Raw genomic sequence first — 22,189 nt, 5'->3', positions numbered from 1 at the left:
CCACCTCTCTTCCAAGGGGCATTTAAACCGTCTTGTTAAGCTACTGCGACCTGCACGTCTCTTCCAAGGGGCATTTAAACCATCTTGTTAAGCTACTGCGACCTGCACGTCTCTTCCAAGGGGCACTTAAACCGTCCTGTTAAGCTACTGCGACCTGCACATCTCTTCCAAGGGGCATTTAAACCATCTTGTTAAGCTACTGCGACCTTCACCGCTCTTCCAAAGGGCATTTTAACCATCTTGTTAAGCTACTGTGACCCGCACGTCTCTACCAAGGGGCATTTAAACCGTCTTGTTAAGCTACTGCAACCTCCACTGCTCTTCCAAGGGGCATTTAAACCATCTTGTTAAGCTACTGCGACCTGCACGTCTCTTCCAAGGGGCATTTAAACTGTCTTGTTAAGCTACTGCGACCTCCACCTCTCTTTCAAGGGGCATTTAAACCGTCTTGTTAAGCTACTGCTACCTGCATGTCTTTTCCAAGGGGCATTTAAACCATCTTGTTAAGCTACTGTGACCTCCACCGCTCTTCCAAGGGGCATTTAAACCATCTTGTTAAGCTACTGCGACCTGCACGTCTCTTCCAAGGGGCATTTAAACCGTCTTGGTAAGCTTCTGCGACCTGCAAGCCTCTTCTAAGGGGCATTTAAACCCTCTTGTTAAGCTACTGAGACCTGCACGTCTCTTGCAAGGGGCATTTAAACCGTCTTGTTAAGCTACTGCCACCTGCACGTCTCTTTCAAGGGGCATTTAAACCGTCTTGTTAAGCTAATGCGAACTGCACGTCTCTTCCAAGGGGCATTTAAACTGTCTTGTTAAGCTACTGCGACCTGCACTTCTCTTCCAAGGGGCATTTTAACCGTCTTGTTAAGCTACTGCGACCTGCACGTCTCTTCCAAGGGGCATTTAAACCGTCTTGTTAAGCTACTGCGACCTTCACCGCTCTTCCAAAGGGCATTTAATCCGTCTTGTTAAGCTACTGCGAACTGCACGTCTCTTCCAAGGGGCATTTAAACCGCCTTGTTAAGCTACTGCGAACTGCAGGTCTCTTCCAAGGGGCATTTAAACTGTCTTGTTAAGCTACTGCGACCTGCACTTCTCTTCCAAGGGGCATTTTAACTGTCTTGTTAAGCTACTGCGACCTGCACGTCTCTTCCAAGGAGCATTTAAACCATCTTGTTAAGCTACTGCGACCTTCACCGCTCTTCCAAAGGGCATTTAATCCGTCTTGTTAAGCTACTGCGAACTGCACGTCTCTTCCAAGGGGCATTTAAACCGCCTTGTTAAGCTACTGCGAACTGCACGTCTCTTCCAAGGGGCATTTAAACTGTCTTGTTAAGCTACTGCGACCTGCACGTCTCTTACAAGGGGAATTTAAACCATCTTGTTAAGCTACTGCGACCTGCACGTCTCTTCCAAGGGGCATTTAAACCATCTTGTTAAGCTACTGCGACCTGCACGTCTCTTCCAAGGGGCATTTAAACCATCTTGTTACGCTACTTCGACCTGTACGTCTCTTCCAATGGGCATTTAAACCGTCTTGTTAAGCTGCTGCGACCTTTATGTCTCTTCCAAGGGGCATTTAAACCGTCTTTTTAAGCTACTGCGACCTCCACCGCTCTTCCAAGGGGCATTTAAACCGTCTTGTTAAGCTACTGCAACCTACACGTCTCTTCCAAGGGGCATTTAAACCTTCTTGGTATGCTACTGCGACCTGCAAGCCTCTTCCAAGGGGCATTTAAACCGTCTTGTTAAGCTACTGCGACCTGCACATCTCTTCCAAGGGGCATTTAAACCATCTTGTTAAGCTACTGCTACCTGCATGTCTTTTCCAAGGGGCATTTAAACCGTCTTGTTAAGCTACTGTGACCTCCACGCTCTTCCAAGGGGCATTTAAACAGTCTTGTTAAGCTACTGCGACCTGCACGTCTCTTCCAAGGGGCATTTAAACCATCTTGGTAAGCTACTGCGACCTGCAAGCCTCTTCTAAGGGGCATTTAAACCCTCTTGTTAAGCTACTGCGACCTGCACGTCTCTTGCAAGGGGCATTTAAACCGTCTTGTTAAGCTACTGTGACCTGCACGTCTCTTCTAAGGGGCATTTAAACCGTCTTGTTAAGCTACTGCGACCTGCACGTCTCTTTCAAGGGGCATTTAAACCGTCTTGTTAAGCTAATGCGACCTGCTCGTCTCTTCCAAGGGGCATTTAAACTGTCTTGTTAAGCTACTGCGACCTCCACCTCTCTTCCAAGGGGCATTTAAACCGTCTTGTTAAGCTACTGCGACCTGCACGTCTCTTCCAAGGGGCATTTAAACCATCTTGTTAAGCTACTGCGACCTGCACGTCTCTTCCAAGGGGCACTTAAACCGTCCTGTTAAGCTACTGCGACCTGCACATCTCTTCCAAGGGGCATTTAAACCATCTTGTTAAGCTACTGCGACCTTCACCGCTCTTCCAAAGGGCATTTTAACCATCTTGTTAAGCTACTGTGACCCGCACGTCTCTACCAAGGGGCATTTAAACCGTCTTGTTAAGCTACTGCAACCTCCACTGCTCTTCCAAGGGGCATTTAAACCATCTTGTTAAGCTACTGCGACCTGCACGTCTCTTCCAAGGGGCATTTAAACTGTCTTGTTAAGCTACTGCGACCTCCACCTCTCTTTCAAGGGGCATTTAAACCGTCTTGTTAAGCTACTGCTACCTGCATGTCTTTTCCAAGGGGCATTTAAACCGTCTTGTTAAGCTACTGTGACCTCCACCGCTCTTCCAAGGGGCATTTAAACCATCTTGTTAAGCTACTGCGACCTGCACGTCTCTTCCAAGGGGCATTTAAACCGTCTTGGTAAGCTTCTGCGACCTGCAAGCCTCTTCTAAGGGGCATTTAAACCCTCTTGTTAAGCTACTGAGACCTGCACGTCTCTTGCAAGGGGCATTTAAACCGTCTTGTTAAGCTACTGCCACCTGCACGTCTCTTTCAAGGGGCATTTAAACCGTCTTGTTAAGCTAATGCGAACTGCACGTCTCTTCCAAGGGGCATTTAAACTGTCTTGTTAAGCTACTGCGACCTGCACTTCTCTTCCAAGGGGCATTTTAACCGTCTTGTTAAGCTACTGCGACCTGCACGTCTCTTCCAAGGGGCATTTAAACCGTCTTGTTAAGCTACTGCGACCTTCACCGCTCTTCCAAAGGGCATTTAATCCGTCTTGTTAAGCTACTGCGTACTGCACGTCTCTTCCAAGGGGCATTTAAACCGCCTTGTTAAGCTACTGCGAACTGCAGGTCTCTTCCAAGGGGCATTTAAACTGACATGTTAAGCTACTGCGACCTGCACGTCTCTTACAAGGGGCATTTAAACCATCTTATTAAGCTACTGCGACCTGCACGTCTCTTCCCAGGGGCATTTAAACCATCTTGTTAAGCTACTGCGACCTGCACGTCTCTTCCAAGGGGCATTTAAACCGTCTTGTTAAGCTACTTCGACCTGTAAGTCTCTTCCAATGGGCATGTAAACCGTCTTGTTAAGCTGCTGCGACCTGTATGTCTCTTCCAAGGGGCATTTAAACCGTCTTTTTAAGCTACTGCGACCTCCACCGCTCTTCCAAGGGGCATTTAAACCGTCTTGTTAAGCTACTGCGACATGCAGGTCTCTTCAAAGGGGCATTTAAACCTTCTTGGTATGCTACTGCGACCTGCAAGCCTCTTCCAAGGGGCATTTAAACCGTCTTGTTAAGCTACTGCGACCTGCACATCTCTTCCAAGGGGCATTTAAACCATCTTGTTAAGCTACTGCTACCTGCATGTCTTTTCCAAGGGGCATTTAAACCGTCTTGTTAAGCTACTGTGACCTCCACCGCTCTTCCAAGGGGCATTTAAACAGTCTTGTTAAGCTACTGCGACCTGCACGTCTCTTCCAAGGGGCATTTAAACCGTCTTGGTAAGCTACTGCGACCTGCAAGCCTCTTCTAAGGGGCATTTAAACCCTCTTGTTAAGCTACTGCGACCTGCACGTCTCTTGCAAGGGGCATTTAAACCGTCTTGTTAAGCTACTGTGACCTGCACTTCTCTTCTAAGGGGCATTTAAACCGTATTGTTAAGCTACTGCGACCTGCCCGTCTCTTTCAAGGGGCATTTAAACCGTCTTGTTAAGCTAATGCGACCTGCTCGTCTCTTCCAAGGGGCATTTAAACTGTCTTGTTAAGCTACTGCGACCTCCACCTCTCTTCCAAGGGGCATTTAAACAGTCTTGTTAAGCTACTGCGACCTGCACGTCTCTTCCAAGGGGCATTTAAACCGTCTTGGTAAGCTACTGCGACCTGCAAGCCTCTTCTAAGGGGCATTTAAACCCTCTTGTTAAGCTACTGCGACCTGCACGTCTCTTGCAAGGGGCATTTAAACCGTCTTGTTAAGCTACTGTGACCTGCACGTCTCTTCTAAGGGGCATTTAAACCGTCTTGTTAAGCTACTGCGACCTGCACGTCTCTTTCAAGGGGCATTTAAACCGTTTTGTTAAGCTAATGCGACCTGCTCGTCTCTTCCAAGGGGCATTTAAACTGCCTTGTTAAGCTACTGCGACCTCCACCTCTCTTCCAAGGGGCATTTAAACCGTCTTGTTAAGCTACTGCGACCTGCACGTCTCTTCCAAGGGGCATTTAAACCATCTTGTTAAGCTACTGCGACCTGCACGTCTCTTCCAAGGGGCATTTAAACCGTCCTGTTAAGCTACTGCGACCTGCACATCTCTACAAAGGGGCATTTAAACCATCTTATTAAGCTACTGCGACCTTCACCGCTCTTCCAAAGGGCATTTTAACCATCTTGTTAAGCTACTGTGACCCGCACGTCTCTAGCAAGGGGCATTTAAACCGTCTTGTTAAGCTACTGCAACCTCCACTGCTCTTCCAAGGGGCATTTAAACCGTCTTGTTAAGCTACTGCGACCTGCACGTCTCTTCCAAGGGGCATTTAAACCATCTTGTTAAGCTACTGCGACCTGCACGTCTCTTCCAAGGGGCATTTAAACCGTCTTGTTAAGCTACTGCGACCTCCACCTCTCTTCCAAGGGGCATTTAAACCGTCTTGTTAAGCTACTGCGACCTGCACGTCTCTTCCAAGGGGCATTTAATCCGTCTTGTTAAGCTACTGCGACCTGCACGTCTCTTCCAAGGGGCATTTAAACCATCTTGTTAAGCTACTGCGAACTGCACGTCTCTTCCAAGGGGCATTTAACCCATCTTCTAAGCTACTGCGACCTGTACGTCTCTTCCAATGGGCATTTAAACCGTCTTGTTAAGCTGCTTCGACCTGTATGTCTCTTCCAAGGGGAATTTAAACCATCTTGTTAAGTTACTGCGACCTCCACCGCTCTTTCAAGGGGCATTTAAACCGTCTTGTTAAGCTACTGCGACCTGCACGTCTCTTCTAAGGGGCATTTAAACCGTCTTGGTAAGCTACTGCGACCTGCACGTCTCTTTCAAGGGGCATTTAAACCATCTTGTTAAGCTACTGCTACCTGCATGTCTTTTCCAAGGGGCATTTAAACCGTCTTGTTAAGCTACTGTGACCTCCACCGCTCTTCCAAGGGGCATTTAAACCATCTTGTTAAGCTACTGCGACCTGCACGTCTCTTCCAAGGGGCATTTAATCCGTCTTGGTAAGCTACTGCGACCTGCAAGCCTCTTCTAAGGGGCATTTAAACCCTCTTGTTAAGCTACTGCGACCTGCACGTCTCTTGCAAGGGGCATTTAAACCGTCTTGTTAAGCTACTGCCACCTGCACGTCTCTTTCAAGGGGCATTTAAACCGTCTTTTTAAGCTACTGCGACCTGAACGTCTCTTCCAAGGGGCATTTAAACCTTCTTGTTAAGCTACTGCGACCTGCACGTCTCTTCCAAGGGGCATTTAAACTGTCTTGTTAAGCAACTGCGACCTCCACCTCTCTTCCAAGGGACATTTAAACCGTCTTGTTAAGCTACTGCGACCTGCATGTCTCTTTCAAGGGGCATTTTAACCGTCTTGTTAAGCTACTGCGTCCAGCACGTCTCTTCCAAGGGGCATTTAAACCGTCTTGTTAAGCTACTGCGACCTGCACGTCTCTTCCAAGGGGCATTTAAACCATCTTGTTAAGCTACTGCGACCTTCACCGCTCTTACAAAGGGCATTTAATCCGTCTTGTTAAGCTACTGCGACCTACACTAGTCTTCCAAGGGGCATTTAAACCGTCTTGTTAAGCTACTGCGACCTTCACCGCTCTTACAAAGGGCATTTAACACGTCTTGTTAAGCTACTGCGACCTGCACGTCTCTTCCAAGGGGCATTTAAACCATCTTGTTAAGCTACTGCGACCTGCACGTCTCTTCCAAGGGGCATTTAAACCATCTTGTTAAGCTACTGCGACCTGCACGTCTCTTCCAAGGGGCATTTAAACTGTCTTGTTAAGCAACTGCGACCTCCACCTCTCTTCCAAGGGACATTTAAACCGTCTTGTTAAGCTACTGCGACCTGCATGTCTCTTTCAAGGGGCATTTTAACCGTCTTGTTAAGCTACTGCGTCCAGCACGTCTCTTCCAAGGGGCATTTAAACCGTCTTGTTAAGCTACTGCGACCTGCACGTCTCTTCCAAGGGGCATTTAAACCATCTTGTTAAGCTACTGCGACCTTCACCGCTCTTACAAAGGGTATTTAATCCGTCTTGTTAAGCTACTGCGACCTACACTAGTCTTCCAAGGGGCATTTAAACCGTCTTGTTAAGCTACTGCGACCTTCACCGCTCTTACAAAGGGCATTTAACACGTCTTGTTAAGCTACTGCGACCTGCACGTCTCTTCCAAGGGGCATTTAAACCGTCTTGTTAAGCTACTGCGACCTTCACCGCTCTTACAAAGGGCATTTAACACGTCTTGTTAAGCTACTGCGACCTGCACGTCTCTTCCAATGGGCATTTAAACCGTCTTGTTAAGCTGCTGCGACCTGTATATCTCTTCCAAGGGGCATTTAAACCGTCTTATTAAGCTACTGCGACCTGCACGTCTCTTCCAAGGGGCATTTAAACCATCTTGGTAAGCTACTGCGACCTGAAATCCTCTTCCAAGCGGCATTTGAACCGTCTTGTTAAGCTACTGCGATCTGCACATCTCTTCCAAGGGGCATTTAAACCATCTTGGTAAGCTACTGTGACCTGCAAGCCTCTTCTAAGGGGCATTTAAACCCTCTTATTAAGCTACTGCGACCTGCACGTCTCTTGCAAGGGGCATTTAAACCGTCTTGTTAAGCTACTGTGACCTGCACGTCTCTTCTAAGGGGCATTTAAACCGTCCTGTTAAGCTACTGCGACCTGCACGTCTCTTTCAAGGGGCATTTAAACCGTCTTGTTAAGCTAATGCGACCTGCTCGTCTCTTCCAAGGGGCATTTAAACTGTCTTGTTAAGCTACTGCGACCTCAACCTCTCTTCCAAGGGGCATTTAAACCGTCTTGTTAAGCTACTGCGACCTGCACGTCTCTTCTAACGGGCATTTAAACCATCTTGTTAAGCTACTGCGACCTGCACGTCTCTTCCAAGGGGCATTTAAACCGTCCTGTTAAGCTACTGCGACCTGCACATCTCTTCCAAGGGGCATTTAAACCATCTTGTTAAGCTACTGCGACCTTCACCGCTCTTCCAAAGGGCATTTTAACCATCTTGTTAAGCTACTGTGACCCGCACGTCTCTACCAAGGGGCATTTAAACCGTCTTGTTAAGCTACTGCAACCTCCACTGCTCTTCCAAGGGGCATTTAAACCGTCTTGTTAAGCTACTGCGACCTGCACGTCTCTTCCAAGGGGCATTTAAACCGTCTTGTTAAGCTACTGCGACCTGCACGTCTCTTCCAAGGGGCATTTAAACTGTCTTGTTAAGCTACTGCGACCTCCACCTCTCTTCCAAGGGGCATTTAAACCGTCTTGTTAAGCTACTGCGACCTGCACGTCTCTTCCAAGGGGCATTTAATCCGTCTTGTTAAGCTACTGCGACCTGCACGTCTCTTCCAAGGGGCATTTAAACCGTCTTGTTAAGCTACTGCGAACTGCACGTCTCTTCCAAGGGGCATTTAACCCATCTTCTAAGCTACTGCGACCTGTACGTCTCTTCCAATGGGCATTTAAACCGTCTTGTTAAGCTGCTTCGACCTGTATGTCTCTTCCAAGGGGCATTTAAACCGTCTTGTTAAGCTACTGCGACCTCCACCGCTCTTTCAAGGGGCATTTAAACCGTCTTGTTAAGCTACTGCGACCTGCACGTCTCTTCTAAGGGGCATTTAAACCGTCTTGTTAAGCTACTGCGACCTGCACGTCTCTTTCAAGGGGCATTTAAACCATCTTGTTAAGCTACTGCTACCTGCATGTCTTTTCCAAGGGGCATTTAAACCATTTTGTTAAGCTACTGTGACTTCCACCGCTCTTCCAAGGGGCATTTAAACCATCTTGTTAAGCTACTGCGACCTGCACGTCTCTTCCAAGGGGCATTTAAACCGTCTTGGTAAGCTACTGCGACCTGCAAGCCTCTTCTAAGGGGCATTTAAACCCTCTTGTTAAGCTACTGCGACCTGCACGTCTCTTGCAAGGGGCATTTAAACCGTCTTGTTAAGCTACTGCCACCTGCACGTCTCTTTCAAGGGGCATTTAAACCGTCTTGTTAAGCTACTGCGACCTCCACCTCTCTTCCAAGGGGCATTTTAACCATCTTGTTAAGCTACTGAGACCTGCACGTCTCTTCCAAGGGGCATTTAAACCGTCTTGTTAAGCTACTGGGACCTGCACGTCTCTTCCAAGGGGCATTTAAACCATCTTGTTAAGCTACTGCGACCTGCACGTCTCTTCCAAGGGGCATTTAAACCGTCCTGTTAAGCTACTGCGACCTGCACATCTCTACAAAGGGGCATTTAAACCATCTTATTAAGCTACTGCGACCTTCACCGCTCTTCCAAAGGGCATTTTAACCATCTTGTTAAGCTACTGTGACCCGCACGTCTCTAGCAAGGGGCATTTAAACCGTCTTGTTAAGCTACTGCAACCTCCACTGCTCTTCCAAGGGGCATTTAAACCGTCTTGTTAAGCTACTGCGACCTGCACGTCTCTTCCAAGGGGCATTTAAACCATCTTGTTAAGCTACTGCGACCTGCACGTCTCTTCCAAGGGGCATTTAAACCGTCTTGTTAAGCTACTGCGACCTCCACCTCTCTTCCAAGGGGCATTTAAACCGTCTTGTTAAGCTACTGCGACCTGCACGTCTCTTCCAAGGGGCATTTAATCCGTCTTGTTAAGCTACTGCGACCTGCACGTCTCTTCCAAGGGGCATTTAAACCGTCTTGTTAAGCTACTGCGAACTGCACGTCTCTTCCAAGGGGCATTTAACCCATCTTCTAAGCTACTGCGACCTGTACGTCTCTTCCAATGGGCATTTAAACCGTCTTGTTAAGCTGCTTCGACCTGTATGTCTCTTCCAAGGGGAATTTAAACCATCTTGTTAAGTTACTGCGACCTCCACCGCTCTTTCAAGGGGCATTTAAACCGTCTTGTTAAGCTACTGCGACCTGCACGTCTCTTCTAAGGGGCATTTAAACCGTCTTGGTAAGCTACTGCGACCTGCACGTCTCTTTCAAGGGGCATTTAAACCATCTTGTTAAGCTACTGCTACCTGCATGTCTTTTCCAAGGGGCATTTAAACCGTCTTGTTAAGCTACTGTGACCTCCACCGCTCTTCCAAGGGGCATTTAAACCATCTTGTTAAGCTACTGCGACCTGCACGTCTCTTCCAAGGGGCATTTAATCCGTCTTGGTAAGCTACTGCGACCTGCAAGCCTCTTCTAAGGGGCATTTAAACCCTCTTGTTAAGCTACTGCGACCTGCACGTCTCTTGCAAGGGGCATTTAAACCGTCTTGTTAAGCTACTGCCACCTGCACGTCTCTTTCAAGGGGCATTTAAACCGTCTTTTTAAGCTACTGCGACCTGAACGTCTCTTCCAAGGGGCATTTAAACCTTCTTGTTAAGCTACTGCGACCTGCACGTCTCTTCCAAGGGGCATTTAAACTGTCTTGTTAAGCAACTGCGACCTCCACCTCTCTTCCAAGGGACATTTAAACCGTCTTGTTAAGCTACTGCGACCTGCATGTCTCTTTCAAGGGGCATTTTAACCGTCTTGTTAAGCTACTGCGTCCAGCACGTCTCTTCCAAGGGGCATTTAAACCGTCTTGTTAAGCTACTGCGACCTGCACGTCTCTTCCAAGGGGCATTTAAACCATCTTGTTAAGCTACTGCGACCTTCACCGCTCTTACAAAGGGCATTTAATCCGTCTTGTTAAGCTACTGCGACCTACACTAGTCTTCCAAGGGGCATTTAAACCGTCTTGTTAAGCTACTGCGACCTTCACCGCTCTTACAAAGGGCATTTAACACGTCTTGTTAAGCTACTGCGACCTGCACGTCTCTTCCAAGGGGCATTTAAACCATCTTGTTAAGCTACTGCGACCTGCACGTCTCTTCCAAGGGGCATTTAAACTGTCTTGTTAAGCAACTGCGACCTCCACCTCTCTTCCAAGGGACATTTAAACCGTCTTGTTAAGCTACTGCGACCTGCATGTCTCTTTCAAGGGGCATTTTAACCGTCTTGTTAAGCTACTGCGTCCAGCACGTCTCTTCCAAGGGGCATTTAAACCGTCTTGTTAAGCTACTGCGACCTGCACGTCTCTTCCAAGGGGCATTTAAACCATCTTGTTAAGCTACTGCGACCTTCACCGCTCTTACAAAGGGTATTTAATCCGTCTTGTTAAGCTACTGCGACCTACACTAGTCTTCCAAGGGGCATTTAAACCGTCTTGTTAAGCTACTGCGACCTTCACCGCTCTTACAAAGGGCATTTAACACGTCTTGTTAAGCTACTGCGACCTGCACGTCTCTTCCAAGGGGCATTTAAACCGTCTTGTTAAGCTACTGCGACCTTCACCGCTCTTACAAAGGGCATTTAACACGTCTTGTTAAGCTACTGCGACCTGCACGTCTCTTCCAATGGGCATTTAAACCGTCTTGTTAAGCTGCTGCGACCTGTATATCTCTTCCAAGGGGCATTTAAACCGTCTTGTTAAGCTACTGCGACCTGCACGTCTCTTCCAAGGGGCATTTAAACCATCTTGGTAAGCTACTGCGACCTGAAATCCTCTTCCAAGCGGCATTTGAACCGTCTTGTTAAGCTACTGCGATCTGCACATCTCTTCCAAGGGGCATTTAAACCATCTTGGTAAGCTACTGCGACCTGCAAGCCTCTTCTAAGGGGCATTTAAACCCTCTTATTAAGCTACTGCGACCTGCACGTCTCTTGCAAGGGGCATTTAAACCGTCTTGTTAAGCTACTGTGACCTGCACATCTCTTCTAAGGGGCATTTAAACCGTCCTGTTAAGCTACTGCGACCTGCACGTCTCTTTCAAGGGGCATTTAAACCGTCTTGTTAAGCTAATGCCACCTGCTCGTCTCTTCCAAGGGGCATTTAAACTGTCTTGTTAAGCTACTGCGACCTCAACCTCTCTTCCAAGGGGCATTTAAACAGTCTTGTTAAGCTACTGCGACCTGCACGTCTCTTCTAACGGGCATTTAAACCATCTTGTTAAGCTACTGCGACCTGCACGTCTCTTCCAAGGGGCATTTAAACCGTCCTGTTAAGCTACTGCGACCTGCACATCTCTTCCAAGGGGCATTTAAACCATCTTGTTAAGCTACTGCGACCTTCACCGCTCTTCCAAAGGGCATTTTAACCATCTTGTTAAGCTACTGTGACCCGCACGTCTCTACCAAGGGGCATTTAAACCGTCTTGTTAAGCTACTGCAACCTCCACTGCTCTTCCAAGGGGCATTTAAACCGTCTTGTTAAGCTACTGCGACCTGCACGTCTCTTCCAAGGGGCATTTAAACCGTCTTGTTAAGCTACTGCGACCTGCACGTCTCTTCCAAGGGGCATTTAAACTGTCTTGTTAAGCTACTGCGACCTCCACCTCTCTTCCAAGGGGCATTTAAACCGTCTTGTTAAGCTACTGCGACCTGCACGTCTCTTCCAAGGGGCATTTAATCCGTCTTGTTAAGCTACTGCGACCTGCACGTCTCTTCCAAGGGGCATTTAAACCGTCTTGTTAAGCTACTGCGAACTGCACGTCTCTTCCAAGGGGCATTTAACCCATCTTCTAAGCTACTGCGACCTGTACGTCTCTTCCAATGGGCATTTAAACCGTCTTGTTAAGCTGCTTCGACCTGTATGTCTCTTCCAAGGGGCATTTAAACCGTCTTGTTAAGCTACTGCGACCTCCACCGCTCTTTCAAGGGGCATTTAAACCGTCTTGTTAAGCTACTGCGACCTGCACGTCTCTTCTAAGGGGCATTTAAACCGTCTTGTTAAGCTACTGCGACCTGCACGTCTCTTTCAAGGGGCATTTAAACCATCTTGTTAAGCTACTGCTACCTGCATGTCTTTTCCAAGGGGCATTTAAACCATTTTGTTAAGCTACTGTGACTTCCACCGCTCTTCCAAGGGGCATTTAAACCATCTTGTTAAGCTACTGCAACCTGCACGTCTCTTCCAAGGGGCATTTAAACCGTCTTGGTAAGCTACTGCGACCTGCAAGCCTCTTCTAAGGGGCATTTAAACCCTCTTGTTAAGCTACTGCGACCTGCACGTCTCTTGCAAGGGGCATTTAAACCGTCTTGTTAAGCTACTGCCACCTGCACGTCTCTTTCAAGGGGCATTTAAACCGTCTTGTTAAGCTACTGCGACCTCCACCTCTCTTCCAAGGGGCATTTTAACCATCTTGTTAAGCTACTGAGACCTGCACGTCTCTTCCAAGGGGCATTCAAACCGTCTTGTTAAGCTACTGGGACCTGCACATCTCTTCCAAGGGGCATTTAAACCATCTTGTTAAGCTACTACTACCTGCATGTCTTTTCCAAGGGGCATTTAAACCGTCTTGTTAAGCTACTGTGACCTCCACCTCTCTTCCAAGGGGCATTTAAACCGTCTTGTTAAGCTACTGCGACCTGCACGTCTCTTCCAAGGGGCATTTAAACCGTCTTGGTAAGCTACTGTGACCTGCAAGCCTCTTCTAAGGGGCATTTAAACCCTCTTGTTAAGCTACTGCGACCTGCACGTCTCTTGCAAGGGGCATTTAAACCATCTTGTTAAGCTACTGTGACCTGCACGTCTCTTCTAAGGGGCATTTAAACCGTCTTGTTAAGCTACTGCGACCTGCACGTCTCTTTCAAGAGGCATTTAAACCGTCTTGTTAAGCTAATGCGACCTGCTCGTCTCTTCCAAGGGGCATTTAAACTGTCTTGTTAATCTACTGCGACCTCCACCTCTCTTCCAAGGGGCATTTAAACCGTCTTGTTAAGCTACTGCGACCTGCACGTCTCTTCCAAGGGGCATTTAAACCATCTTGTTAAGCTACTGCGACCTGCACGTCTCTTCCAAGGGGCATTTAAACCGTCCTGTTAAGCTACTGCGACCTGCACATCTCTTCCAAGGGGCATTTAAACCATCTTGTTAAGCTACTGCGACCTTCACCGCTTTTCCAAAGGGCATTTTAACCATCTTGTTAAGCTACTGTGACCCGCACGTCTCTAACAAGGGGCATTTAAACCATCTTGTTAAGCTACTTCAACCTCCACTGCTCTTCCAAGGGGCATTTAAACCGTCTTGTTAAGCTACTGCGACCTGCACGTCTCTTCCAAGGGGCATTTAAACCGTCTTGTTAAGCTACTGCGCCCTGCACGTCTCTTCCAAGGGGCATTTAAACCGTCTTGTTAAGCTACTGCGAACTGCACGTCTCTTCCAAGGGGCATTTAACCCATCTTCTAAGCTACTGCGACCTGTACGTCTCTTCCAATGGGCATTTAAACCGTCTTGTTAAGCTGCTTCGACCTGTATGTCTCTTCCAAGGGGCATTTAAACCGTCTTGTTAAGCTACTGCGACCTCCACCGCTCTTTCAAGGGGCATTTAAACCGTCTTGTTAAGCTACTGCGACCTGCACGTCTCTTCTAAGGGGCATTTAAACCGTCTTGTTAAGCTACTGCTACCTGCATGTCTTTTCCAAGGGGCATTTAAACCATCTTGTTAAGCTACTGTGACCTCCACCGCTCTTCCAAGGGGCATTTAAACCGTCTTGGTAAGCTACTGCGACCTGCAAGCCTCTTCTAAGGGGCATTTAAACCCTCTTGTTAAGCTACTGCGACCTGCACGTCTCTTGCAAGGGGCATTTAAACCGTCTTGTTGAGCTACTGCCACCTGCACGTCTCTTTCAAGGGGCATTTAAACTGTCTTCTTAAGCTAATGCGAACTGCACGTCTCTTCCAAGGGGCATTTAAACTGCCTTGTTAAGCTACTGCGACCTCCACCTCTCTTCCAAGGGGCATTTAAACCATCTTGTTAAGCTACTGCGACCTGCACGTCTCTTCCAAGGGGCATTTAAACCGTCTTGTTAAGCTACTGGGACCTGCACATCTCTTCCAAGGGGCATTTAAACCATCTTGTTAAGCTACTACGAAATGCATGTCTTTTCCAAGGGGCATTTAAACCGTCTTGTTAAGCTACTGGGACCTCCACCACTCTTCCAAGAGGCATTTAAACCATCTTGTTAAGCTACGGCGACCTGCACGTCTCTTCCAAGGGGCATTTAAACAGTCTTGGTAAGCTACTGCGACCTGCAAGCCTCTTCTAAGGGGCATTTAAACCCTCTTGTTAAGCTACTGCGACCTGCACGTCTCTTGCAAGGGGCATTTAAACCGTCTTGTTAAACTACTGCGACCTGCACGTCTCTTCCAAGGGCCATTTAAACCGTCTTTTTAAGCTACTGCGACCTGAACGTCTCTTCCAAGGGGCATTTAAACTGTCTTGTTAAGCTACTGCGACCTGCACGTCTGTTCCAAGGGGCATTTAAACTGTCTTGTTAAGCAACTGCGACCTCCACCTCTCTTCCAAGGGACATTTAAACCGTCTTGTTAAGCTACTGCGACCTGCATGTCTCTTTCAAGGGGCATTTTAACCGTCTTGTTAAGCTACTGCGACCTGCACGTCTCTTCCAAGGGGCATTTAAACCGTCCTGTTAAGCTAATGCGACCTTCACCGCGCTTACAAAGGGCATTTAATCCGTCTTGTTAAGCTACTACGACCTGCACTTCTCTTCCAAGGGGCATTTAAACCGTCTTGTTAAGCTACTGCGACCTTCACCGCTCTTACAAAGGGCATTTAATACGTCTTGTTAAGCTACTGCGACCTGCACGTCTCTTCCAAGGGGCATTTAAACCATCTTTTTAAGCTACTGGGACCTGCACGTCTCTTCCAAGGGGCATTTAAACCATCTTGTTAAGCTACTGCGACCTGTACGTCTCTTCCAATGGGTATTTAAACCGTCTTGTTAAGCTGCTGCGACCTGTATGTCTCTTCCAAGGGGCATTTAAACCGTCTTGTTAAGCTACTGCGATCTCCACCTCTCTTCCAAGGGGCATTTAAACCGTCTTGTTAAGCTACTGCGACCTGCACGTCTCTTCCAAGGGGCATTTAAACCATCTTGGTAAGCTACTGCGACCTGAAAGCCTCTTCCAAGCGGCATTTAAACCGTCTTGTTAAGCTACTGCGACCTGCACATCTCTTCCAAGGGGCATTTAAACCATCTTGTTAAGCTACTGCGACCTGCATGTCTTTTCCAAGGGGCATTTAAACCGTCTTGTTAAGCTACTGCGACCTGCATGTCTCTTGCAAGGGGCATTTAAATCGTCTTGTTAAGCTACTGCGACCTGCACGTCTCTTCCAAGGGGCATTTAAACTGTCTTGTTAAGCTACTGCGACCTCCACCTCTCTTCCAAGGGGCAATTAAACCGCCTTGTTAAGCTACTGCGACCTGCACTTCTCTTCCAAGGGGCATTTTTACCGTCTTGTTAAGCTACTGCGACCTTCACTGCTCTTCCAAAGGGCATTTAATCCGTCTTGTTAAGCTACTGCGAACTGCACGTCTCTTCCAAGGGGCATTTAAACCGCCTTGTTAGGCTACTGCGAACTGCACGTCTCTTCCAAGGGGCATTTAAACTGTCTTGTTAAGCTACTGCGACCTGCACGTCTCTTACAAGGGGCATTTATACCATCTTGTTAAGCTACTGCGACCTGCACGTCTCTTCCAAGGGGCATTTAAACCATCTTGTTAAGCTACTTCGACCTGTACGTCTCTTCCAATGGGCATTTAAACCGTCTTGTTAAGCTGCTGCGACCTGTATGTCTCTTCCAAGGGGCATTTAAACCGTCTTGTTAAGCTACTGCGACCTCTACCGCTCTTCCAAGGGGCACTTAAACCGTCTTGTTAAGCTACTGCGACCTGCACGTCTCTTCCAACGGGCATTTAAACCTTCTTGGTATGCTACTGCGACCTGCAAGCCTCTTCCAAGGGGCATTTAAACCGTCTTGTTAAGCTACTGCGACCTGCACATCTCTTACAAGGGGCATTTAAACCATCTTTTTAAGCTACTGCTACCTGCATGTCTTTTCCAAGGGACATTTAAACCGTCTTGTTAAGCTACTGTGACCTCCACCGCTCTTCCAAAGGGCATTTAAACCATCTTGTTAAGCTACTGCGACCTGCACGTCTCTTCCAAGGGGCATTTAAACCGTCTTGGTAAGCTACTGCGACCTGCAAGCCTCTTCTAAGTGGCATTTAAACCCTCTTGTTAAGCTACTGCGACCTGCATGTCTCTTGCAAGGGGCATTTAAACCGTCTTGTTAAGCTACTGTGATCTGCACGTCTCTTCTAAGGGGCATTTAAACCGTCTTGTTAAGCTACTGCGACCTGCACGTCTCTTTCAAGGGGCATTTAAACCGTCTTGTTAAACTAATGCGACCTGCTCGTCTCTTCCAAGGGGCATTTAAACTGTCTTGTTAAGCTACTGCGACCTCCACCTCTCTTCCAAGGGGCATTTAAACCGTCTTGTTAAGCTACTGCGACCTGCACGTCTCTTCCAAGGGGCATTTAAACCATCTTGTTAAGCTACTGCGACCTGCACGTCTCTTCCAAGGGGCATTTAAACTGTCCTGTTAAGCTACTGCGACCTGCACATCTCTTCCAAGGGGCATTTAAACCATCTTGTTAAGCTACTGCGACCTTCACCGCTCTTCCAAAGGGCATTTTAACCAGCTTGTTAAGCTACTGTGACCTGCACGTCTCTACCAAGGGGCATCTAAACCGTCTTGTTAAGCTACTGCAACCTCCACTGCTCTTCCAAGGGGCATTTAAACCGTCTTCTTAAGCTACTGCAACCTCCACTGCTCTTCCAAGGGGCATTTAAACCGTCTTGTTAAGCTACTGCGACCTGCACGTCTCTTCCAAGGGGCATTTAAACCGTCTTGTTAAGCTACTGCGACCTGCACGTCTCTTCCAAGGGGCATTTAAACTGTCTTGTTAAGCTCCTGCGACCTCCACCTCTTTTCCAAGGGGCATTTAAACCGTCTTGTTAAGCTACTGCGACCTGCACGTCTCTTCCAAGGGGCATTTAATCCGTCTTGTTAAGCTACTGCGACCTGCACGTCTCTTCCAAGGGGCATTTAAACCGTCTTGTTAAGCTACTGCGAACTGCACGTCTCTTCCAAGGGGCATTTAAACCATCTTCTAAGCTACTGCGACCTGTACGTCTCTTCCAATGGGCATTTAAACCGTCTTGTTAAGCTGCTTCGACCTGTATGTCTCTTCCAAGGGGCATTTAAACCGTCTTGCTAAGCTACTGCGACCTCCACCGCTCTTTCAAGGGGCATTTAAACCGTCTTGTTAAGCTACTGCGACCTGCACGTCTCTTCTAAGGGGCATTTAAACCGTCTTGTTAAGCTACTGCGACCTGCACGTCTCTTTCAAGGGGCATTTAAACCATCTTGTTAAGCTACTGCTACCTGCATGTCTTTTCCAAGGGGCATTTAAACCGTCTTGTTAAGCTACTGCGACCTGCACGTCTCTTTCAAGGGGCATTTAAACCGTCTTGTTAAACTAATGCGACCTGCTCGTCTCTTCCAACGGGCATTTAAACTGTCTTGTTAAGCTACTGCGACCTCCACCTCTCTTCCAAGGGGCATTTAAACCGTCTTGTTAAGCTACTGCGACCTGCACGTCTCTTCCAAGGGGCATTTAAACCATCTTGTTAAGCTACTGCGACCTGCACGTCTCTTCCAAGGGGCATTTAAACCGTCCTGTTAAGCTACTGCGACCTGCACATCTCTTCCAAGGGGCATTTAAACCATCTTCTTAAGCTACTGCGACCTTCACCGCTCTTCCAAAGGGCATTTTAACCAGCTTGTTAAGCTACTGTGACCTGCACGTCTCTACCAAGGGGCATTTAAACCGTCTTGTTAAGCTACTGCAACCTCCACTGCTCTTCCAAGGGGCATTTAAACCGTCTTGTTAAGCTACTGCAACCTCCACTGCTCTTCCAAGGGGCATTTAAACCGTCTTGTTAAGCTACTGTGACCTGCACGTCTCTTCCATGGGGCATTTAAACCATCTTGTTAAGCTACTGCGACCTGCACGTCTCTTCCAAGGGGCATTTAAACTGTCTTGTTAAGCTACTGCGACCTCCACCTCTCTTCCAAGGGGCATTTAAACCGACTTGTTAAGCTACTGCGACCTGCACGTCTCTTCCAAGGGGCATTTAATCCGTCTTGTTAAGCTACTGCGACCTGCACGTCTCTTCCAAGGGGCATTTAAACCGTCTTGTTAAGCTACTGCGAACTGCACGTCTCTTCCAAGGGGCATTTAAACCATCTTCTAAGCTACTGCGACCTGTACGTCTCTTCCAATGGGCATTTAAACGGTCTTGTTAAGCTGCTTCGACCTGTATGTCTCTTCCAAGGGGCATTTAAACCGTCTTGTTAAGCTACTGCGACCTCCACCGCTCTTTCAAGGGGCATTTAAACCGTCTTGTTAAGCTACTGCGACCTGCACGTCTCTTCTAAGGGGCATTTAAACCGTCTTGTTAAGCTACTGCGACCTGCACGTCTCTTTCAAGGGGCATTTAAACCATCTTGTTAAGCTACTGCTACCTGTATGTCTCTTCCAAGGGGCATTTAAACCGTCTTGTTAAGCTACTGCGACCTCCACCGCTCTTCCAAGGGGCATTTAAACCATCTTGTTAAGCTACTGCGACCTGCACGTCTCTTCCAAGCGGCATTTAAACCGTCTTGGTAAGCTACTGCGACCTGCAAGCCTCTTCTAAGGGGTATTTAAACCCTCTTGTTAAGCTACTGCGACCTGCACGTCTCTTGCAAGGGGCATTTAAACCGTCTTGTTAAGCTACTGCCACCTGCACGTCTCTTTCAAGGGGCATTTAAACCGTCTTGTTAAGCTAATGCGAACTGCACGTCTCTTCCAAGGGGCATTTAAACTGTCTTGTTAAGCTACTGCGACCTCCACCTCTCTTCCAAGGGGCATTTAAACCATCTTGTTAAGCTACTGCGACCTGCACGTCTCTTCCAAGGGGCATTTAAACCGTCTTGTTAAGCTACTGCGACCTGCACATCTCTTCCAAGGGGCATTTAAACCGTCTTGTTAAGCTACTGCGACCTTCACCGCTCTTCCAAAGGGCATTTTAACCGTCTTGTTAAGCTACTGTAACCTGCAAGTCTCTACCAAGGGGCATTTAAACCATCTTGTTAAGCTACTGCAACCTCCACTGCACTTCGAAGGGGCATTTAAACCGTCTTGTTAATGTACTGCGACCTTCACCTCTCTTCCAAGGGGCATTTAAACCGTCTTGTTAAGCTACTGCGACCTGCACGTCTCTTCCAAGTGGCATTTAAACTGTCTTGTTAAGCTACTGCGACTTCCACCTCTCTTCCAAGGGGCATTTAAACCGTCTTGTTAAGCTACTGCGACCTGCACGTCTCTTCCAAGTGGCATTTAATCCGTCTTGTTAAGCTACTGCGACCTGCACGTCTCTTCCAAGGGGCATTTAAACCGTCTTGTTAAGCTACTGCGACCTGCACGTCTCTTCCAAGGGGCATTTAAACTGTCTTGTTAAGCTACTGCGACCTTCACCGCTCTTCCAAAGGGCATTTTAACCAGCTTGTTAAGCTACTGTAACCTGCACGTCTCTACCAAGGGGCATTTAAACCGTCTTGTTAAGCTACTGCAACCTCCACTGCTCTTCCAAGGGGCATTTAAACCGTCTTGTTAAGCTACTGCAACCTCCACTGCTCTTCCAAGGGGCATTTAAACCGTCTTGTTAAGCTACTGCGACCTGCACATCTCTTCCAAGGGGCATTTAAACCGTCTTGTTAAGCTACTGCGACCTCCACCTCTCTTCCAAGGGGCATTTAAACCATCTTGTTAAGCTACTGTGACCTGCACGTCTCTTCCAAGGGGCATTTAAACCGTCTTGGTAAGCTACTGCGACCTGAAAGCCTCTTCCAAGGGGTATTTATACCGTCTTGTTAAGCTAATGTGTGGCACCCCAGGGGTCTGGTTTCCACAGTTTTGTAATGTTATGTCTGAGAGCAGGTGGGAGGTCCTTTGGTCAGGGATCCTATGCATGCCACACCTCCTGCCCAGTCCTGGGAGGGGAAGGACTTCCCCTATATAAACCTGGGGCTGAGGCAGGGTTAGAGAGTTCAGAGGGAGAGTGGAGCCAGGAGGGCTGACAGGGAGCTGTGGCTCCGGCTGGGCCCAGCTCCCGGGCCATGCCAGAAGTCAAGGAGAGTAGAGACAGAGAAGCAGCATAGGAAGAAACAGCAGAAGCTCAGTGGGAGCAATACTACTACGAGTCAGGGGCTGGCAGCTGCAGAGCTCGCCCTGACTGAGAAGATTTCTTACCGGACCCGGAGTCCGAGGCTGTGGGGACTAACTCCCACCCAGCAGCAGAATCCGTCAGGCAGGGGATTTCAGGTCCTCTGGCCAAGAAGCCCGAAGGCACGGTCACACGCATGGGACCAGCACCGCCGTCGTGGAGCGGAAGCTACTAGAAGGCCCCGAGACACCGGCCATACGGGTGAGCACCACACGGTACACTCAGGGACGTGGGCTACTTATACCCGCTTCTAGCAAGGTAGCCAGAAGAGTACAGTCAGTTTGGGAGGCCTCCAACTCCGCCTGGCCAGGGGAGATCCCATCTGCTCAAGGACTGACCAGGCCCCAATCGCTAGCCAGTACTCCGGGAGGGTCTATCGTTGACACCAGTAAAGACCCTGAACTACACCGTACCGTCTCCGAGTGGTTCCTGCTACCCCCATCATCCACATCTGCTGCCCTGAGGCCATACCCCTCCCGTTGGGGGTTATACCATCTACGCTGCACCATCCATCCACCGGCCTCAGCGGACTGTCCTGCAGCGGCAGCTCCATAGCTGCATTCAACGGGTGGCGTAGTCGTACAACATCTACCGCTGATACATCGCCGCTCAGTTTGACTCCCTGGGCACGGACCGGGTCACCGCCACGAGACTACAACTCTCAAGAGATCCGGCTCCGGGTAAGCTCCCGCGTGCGCGACGCAGCGCGATAAAGGCCCAGGGGCGCGTCAAATGCGACCTGCACGTCTCTTCCAAGGGGCATTTAAACTGTCTTGTTAAGCTACTGTGACCTCCACCTCTTTTCCAAGGGGCATTTAAACCGTCTTGTTAAGCTGCTGCGACCTGCACGTCTCTTCCAAGGGGTATTTAAACCATCTTGTTAAGCTACTGCGACCTGCACGTCTCTTCCAAGGGGCATTTAAACCGTCTTGTTAAGCTACTGCGACCAGCACGTCTCTTCCAATGGGCATTTAAACTGTCTTGTTAAGCTACTGCGACCTTCACCGCTCTTACAAAGGGCATTTAATCCGTTTTGTTAAGCTACTGCGACCTGCACGTCTCTTCCAAGGGGCATTTAAACCGTCTTGTTAAGCTACTGCGAACTGCACGTCTCTTCCAAGGGGCATTTAAACTTTCTTGTTAAGCTACTGCGACCTGCACGTCTCTTCCAAGGGGCATTTAAAGCATCTTGTTAAGCTACTGCGACCTGTACGTCACTTCCAATGGGCATTTAAACCATCTTGTTAAGCTGCTACGACCTGTATGTCTCTTCCAAGGGGCATTTAAACTGTCTTGTTAAGATACTGCGACCTCCACCGCTCTTCCAAGGGGCGTTTAAACCGTCTTGTTAAGCTACTGCGACCTGCACATCT

The sequence above is a fragment of the Phyllobates terribilis genome, unplaced genomic scaffold (genome assembly GCF_046119375.1).
Source record: "Phyllobates terribilis strain yellow unplaced genomic scaffold, ASM4611937v1 Scaffold_22__1_contigs__length_20350403, whole genome shotgun sequence".
Classification (NCBI taxonomy): Eukaryota; Metazoa; Chordata; class Amphibia; order Anura; family Dendrobatidae; genus Phyllobates; species Phyllobates terribilis.
Note: the sequence above shows the minus strand (reverse complement) of the source record.